This window comes from Carettochelys insculpta, chromosome 29 (assembly GCF_033958435.1).
Source record: "Carettochelys insculpta isolate YL-2023 chromosome 29, ASM3395843v1, whole genome shotgun sequence".
Classification (NCBI taxonomy): domain Eukaryota; kingdom Metazoa; phylum Chordata; order Testudines; family Carettochelyidae; genus Carettochelys; species Carettochelys insculpta.
In genome coordinates this window covers 16,417,290-16,423,289 of record NC_134165.1, presented here as the reverse complement: position 1 = coordinate 16,423,289, position 6,000 = coordinate 16,417,290, and positions in this window count along the sequence as shown.

Below are 6,000 nucleotides of genomic sequence, written 5' to 3'. Positions count from 1 at the left end.
CAATGCATTCCAACGCTTCACCACCCACCTGGTGAAGTAGTTTTTCCTAATATCTAACATACACCTTTCCCTCATCAACTTCAGACCATTACTCCTTGTTCTGCCATCTGACACCACTGAGAACAGTTTCTCACCCTCCTCTTTAGAGCTCCCCTTCAGGAAGTTGAAGGCTGCTATTAAATCACCTCTAAGTCTCCTCTTCTGTAAACTAAACAAGCCCAAATCCCTCAGCCTATCCTCATAGGTCTTGTGCTCCAGACCCTTAATCATTTTTGTTGCCCTTCACTGAACCTGTTCCAGCAAATCCATATCCTTTTTATACTGGGGGGCCCAAAACTGGACACAATATTCCAGATGTGGCCTCACCAGTGCTGAATAAAGAGGAATAACTACTTCTCTAGATCTAAGAACATAAGAACAGCCATACTGGGTCAGACCAAAGGTCCATCCAGCCCAGTATGCTGTCTGCCGACAGTGGCCTTTGCCAGGTGCCCCAGAGGAGGTGAACCAAAGACAATGAACAAGCGATTTGTCTCCTGCCATCTGTCTCCAGCCTTTGACTAAAGGCTAGGGGCACCATACTTTACCCTTGGCTAATAAATTTTTGGAGGTTAGGTCCATAAATGGCTATCAAGGTCTTTTTTAAACTCTGTTCAAGTGCTGGCCTTTACAGGCTCCTCTGGCAAGGAGTTCTACAGGTTGACTGTGCACTGTGTGAAGAAAAATTTTCTTTTATTAGTTTGAACCTACTACCCATTAATTTCATTTGGTGTCCGCTAGTTCTTATATTATGGGAACAAGTAAATAACTTTTCAATATTCACTTTCTCCACACCATTCATGATTTTATATACCTCCATCATATCGCCCCTCACTCTCCTCTTTTCTAGACTCAAAAGTGCCAGTCACTCTGGCCTCTCCTCATACGGGACCCTTTCCAAACCCTTAATCAATCATTTTAGTTGCCCTTTTCTGAACTTTTCCTAATGCCAGTATATATTTTTTGAGGTGAGGAGACCACATCTGCATGCATAGTTTTATATAGGGGAAGTATGATATTCTTCGTCTTATTCTCTATCCCTTTTTTAATAATTCCTAACATCCTATTTGCTTTACTGACTGCCACTGCACACTGCGTGGATGTTTTCAGAGAACTATCCACTATAATTCCAAGATCCGCTTCCTGATCTGTTGCATCTAAATTTGCCCCCATCACATTGTATGTGTAATTGGGGTTATTTTTCCCAATATGCATTACCTTACACTTACCCACATTAAATTTCATTTGCCATTTTGCTGCCCAATCACTTAGTTTGCTGAGATCTGCTCGAAATGCTCCTCCTAATGCACCCTAGTATGCCATTAGCCTTCTTGGCTACAAGGGCACACTGTTCACTCATATCCAGCCTTTCACCCACCATAACCCCTAGGTCCCTTTCCATCGTACTGCTGCTGAGCCAGTCGGTCCCCAGCCTGTAACAATGTTTGGGATTCTTCCGCCCCAGGTGCAGGACTCTACACTTCTCCTAATTGAACCGCATCAGATTTCTTTTGGCCCAGTCCTCCAATTTATCCAGGTCCCTCTGGATTCTCTCTCTACCCTCCAATGAATCTACCTCTCCCCCGAGTTTTGTGTCATCTGCAAACTTACTGAGGGTGCAATCCAGTCCCTCATCCAGGTCATTAAGAAAGATGTTGAATAACACCGGCCCCAGAACCGAGCCTTGCGGCACTCCGCTTGAAACAGACCGCCATCCAGATATTGAGCCATTGACCACTACCCATTGGGCCCGACCATCAAGCCAGCTTTCTATCCATTTTATAGTCCAAGGATCCAATCCATATTTCCTTAACTTATGGACAAGAATGTTGTGAGAGACCGTATCAAAAGCCTTGCTGAAGTCAAGGTATATCACATCCACTGACTTCCCCATGTCCACAGAGCTTGTTACCTCGTCATAGAAGCTAATCAGATTGGTCAGGCAGGACTTGCCCCTGGTGAATCCATGTTGGCTACTTTTGATCAATTTCCCCTCTTCCTGGTGCTCTAAAATGGATTCCTTGAGGATTCCCTCCATTATTTTCCCAGGGATTGAGGTAAGGCTGACAGGTCTATAGTTCCCTGGATTGTCCTTCTTTCCTTTTTTAAAGATGGGCACTACGTTTGCCTTCTTCCAGTCATCCGGTATCTCCCCCGATCTCCAAGAGTCTTCAAGGATAATGGCCAAAGGTTCAGCAATGACCTCTGCCAATTCCCTCAGTACCCTGGGGTGCATTAAATCCAGACCCATGGACTTGTGCACATCTAGTTTTTCTAGATAGCTCAGAACTTGTTCCTTCCCCACAGATGGCTGCGCTCCACCTTCCCATACTGCATCATCTATGACCGTCATGGGGAAGTTGACTTTGTCCGTGAAGACTGAGGCAAAAAAAGCATGGAGTACTTCAGCTTTTCCTGCATCATCTGTCACTAGGTTACCTCCCTCATCCAGTAATGGCCCCATACCTTCTCTGATAACCTGTTTATTGTTCACGTGCCTGTAGAAACCCTTCTTGTTACTCTTCACATCCCTTGCCAGCTGCAGTTCCAATTGCGCTTTTGCTTTCCTGATTACTGCCCGGCATTCTCCAGCCGTATGTTTATACTCCTCCTTAGTCAACTGTCCACGTTTCCATTTCTTGTATGCATCCTTTTTGAATTTAAGCTGACTGAGGGTTTCCCTGTTAAGCCAAGCTGGTTGCCTACCATGTTTGCATTTCTTACTACGTAGTGGGATTGTTTGTTCCTGTGCCTTCAGTAAGACTTCTTTAAAATACTTCCAGTTCTCTTCAACTCTTTTCCCCTAGTAGAAACACTAGTAAAGAATAAAATTGCAAGGCACGTAGAAGAGCACGAATTGTTGGGCAAAAGTCAGAATGGTTTCTGCAGAGGGAAGTCGTGTCTAACTAATCTATTAGAACTCTCTGAAGGGGTTAATAAACATGCGGACAAGGGGCACCCAGTGGACATAATATACCTAGATTTCCAGAAAGCTTTTGACACGGTCCCACACCAAAGGCTTTTATGTAAATTAGGTGGTCATGGGATAGGAGGAAAGATCCTTTCATGGATCGGGAATTGGTTAAAAGACAGAAAACAAAGGGTGGGAATAAATGGTAAATTTTCACAATGGAGGAGGGTAACTAGTGGTGTTCCCCAGGGGTCAGTCCTGGGACCGATCCTGTTCAACTTGTTCATCAATGATCTAGAAAATGAGGTAAGCAGTGAGGTGGCAAAGTTTGCAGATGACACCAAGTTGTTCAGGACAGGCAAAACCAAAACAGATTGTGAAGAACTACAAAAAGATCTCAGCAAACTGAGTGATTGGGCAGCAAAATGGCAAATGAAATTTAATGTGGGTAAGTGTCAGGTTATGCACATTGGAAAAAATAACCCAAATTACACGTACTACATGATGGGGTCAAATTTAGCTACGACAGATCAGGAAAGGGATCTTGGAGTTATAGTGGATAGTTCTCTGAAGACATCCACGCAGTGTGCAGCGGCAGTTAGTAAAGCAAATAGGATGTTAGGAATTATTAAAAAAAGGGATAGATAATAAGACAAAAGATATCATACTTCCCCTATATAAAACTATGGTACGCCCACATCTTGAGTACTGCGTGCAGATGTGGTCTCCTCACCTCAAAAAAGATATATTGGCATTAGAAAAGGTTCAGAAAAGGGCGACTAAGATGATTAGGGGCTTGGAACGGGTCCCATATGGGGAGAGGCTAGAGAGACTGGGACTTTTCAGTTTGGAAAAGAGGCGATTGAGGAGCGATATGATAGAGGTATATAAAATCATGAATGGTGTGGAGAAAGTGAATATAGAAAAATTATTTACCTTTTCCCATAATACAAGAACTAGGGGACACCAAATGAAATTGATGGGTAGTAGGTTCAAAACTAATAAAAGGAAATTTTTCTTCACACAGCGCACAGTCAACCTGTGGAACTCCTTGCCCGAGGAGGCTGTGAAGGCCAGGACTCTATTAGGGTTTAAAAGAGAGCTTGATAAATTTTTGCAGGTTAGGTCCATAAATGGCTATTAGCCAGGGATAAAGTATGGTGCCCTAGCCTTCTTATGTTCTTATGTCCCCTTCATCTTTGTTTCCTGCTCATCCGGTCTCTCAGGGAGTCAAAGTCTGCTCTTCTGAAATCAAGGGTCTGTACATCTTAAACCCCACCTGCCAAAATGAGAGCTTGCCATAGTCCAGCCCAAATCTGTATTAAGCTAATGACTCTCTGAAAAACACAGCATTATACCTTGCTGCTCAGTCTTTTTCGTTATACAATGTCTTGATTTCAGTATATACAAAACATGATTTTTGCCCTGTAATAGACAGAGACAGAAGGTGCAATTGTTTCTGTTGCAGTCACTCATTTGGGTAATAAGAGAAAGTTTGGAGGCAGGAGCCTGTGTGTGTGAGGGGGCGGGGGAGAAGGTGCAGGAGCACATTCTTGAGCAGGAAGAGAATTTCAATGGAAGCACTAGAGTCCAACAAATTTGAGAATTCAGGGCTAATCCCTTGGGAACCTTTGACAATGCCAGACTCAGTGGACTGCAGCAAAGACAGCAGTCTTTACAGTAAAGGCACATTGCCATGAAAAAAAAAAAATACAGATATATTTTATTTGCTTTCTACATACATTTTTGTTGTGCATTAAACTGTGTATGGAATATCCTATATATTTACACCTGGGGTGTTTACTTGTGTCCATATGTTTTCCATCTGGGAAGATTCTGGACTCTGAAAAAAAGACAAGCTTATTGTTACAAAATATTAATTATTTAATGGGTACGCCAGGCCCAGTCCTGCATCTAAAGCCAATGGGGTTGTACATATGTAAGAATTAGGGGCATTAGTGACTGACATTCATAAACAAAAAGACCAGTCCTGAAGTGCTGATTAACTACAACAGCCAGGCTGTGTCTACGCTAGCCAAAAACTTCGAAATGGCCATGCAAATGGCCATTTCAAAGTTTACTAATGAAGCACTGATATACATATTCAGTGCTTCATTAGCACGCGGGCGGCTGCAGCACTTCGAACTTGACGTGGCTCATTGCCGCACGCCTCATCCAGACGGGGCTCCTTTTCAAAAGGACCCCAGCTACTTTGAAGTCCCCTTATTCCTATTTGCTCATAGGAATAAGGGGACTTCAAAGTAGGCGGGGTCCTTTCGAAAAGGAACCCCGTCTGGACGAGCCGTGCGGCGGCGAGCCACGTCAATTTCGAAGTGCCACGGCCGCCTGCATACTAATGAAGCGCTGAATATGCATTTCAGTGCTTCATTATTTAACTTCAAAATGGCCATTTGCATGGCCATTTTGAAGTTTGGGGCTAGTGCAGACGTAGCCATGCATAGAGAAAGTCTGCACATGGATGGAAAAAAGGCTAGAGGGAACATTGCTTAGCATATGTGTTAACTATGTATAGCAAATTATCTGTTCAATCTTGTACTTAGCTGTGACACTCTTAGCACCTTTCCCAGGCTCGAAGAGGAGCTCTGTGTAGCTTGAAACCTTGACTCTTTCACCAACAAAGGCTGGTGCAGTAAAAGATGTTACTGTACCCACCTTGTCTCTCTAATGGTGAATAGTCACAGAGAGGTAGAAGTATTAGTCTGTATCTGCACAAAACAGAAAAGCACTCCTTTAGCACTTTAAAGACTAACAAAATAATTTATTTGGTGATGAGCTTTTGTGGGACAGACCCACTTCTTCAGATCTAAAAAAAGTGGGTCTGTCCCATGAAAGCTCATTACCTAATAAATTGTCTTGTTAGTCTTTAAAGTGCTAAAGGACTGCTTTTCTGTCCTGAGTCTAAGTTCACACTGTCAGAAATCCCTTTGGTGTCCACTGCACAGCATGAAAAAGCCCACAGAGGCTATGTCTACACAATAGCATTACTCCCAGGGTGTGTCTACACTTGCATTTCTCTTTCGAAAGAGGTA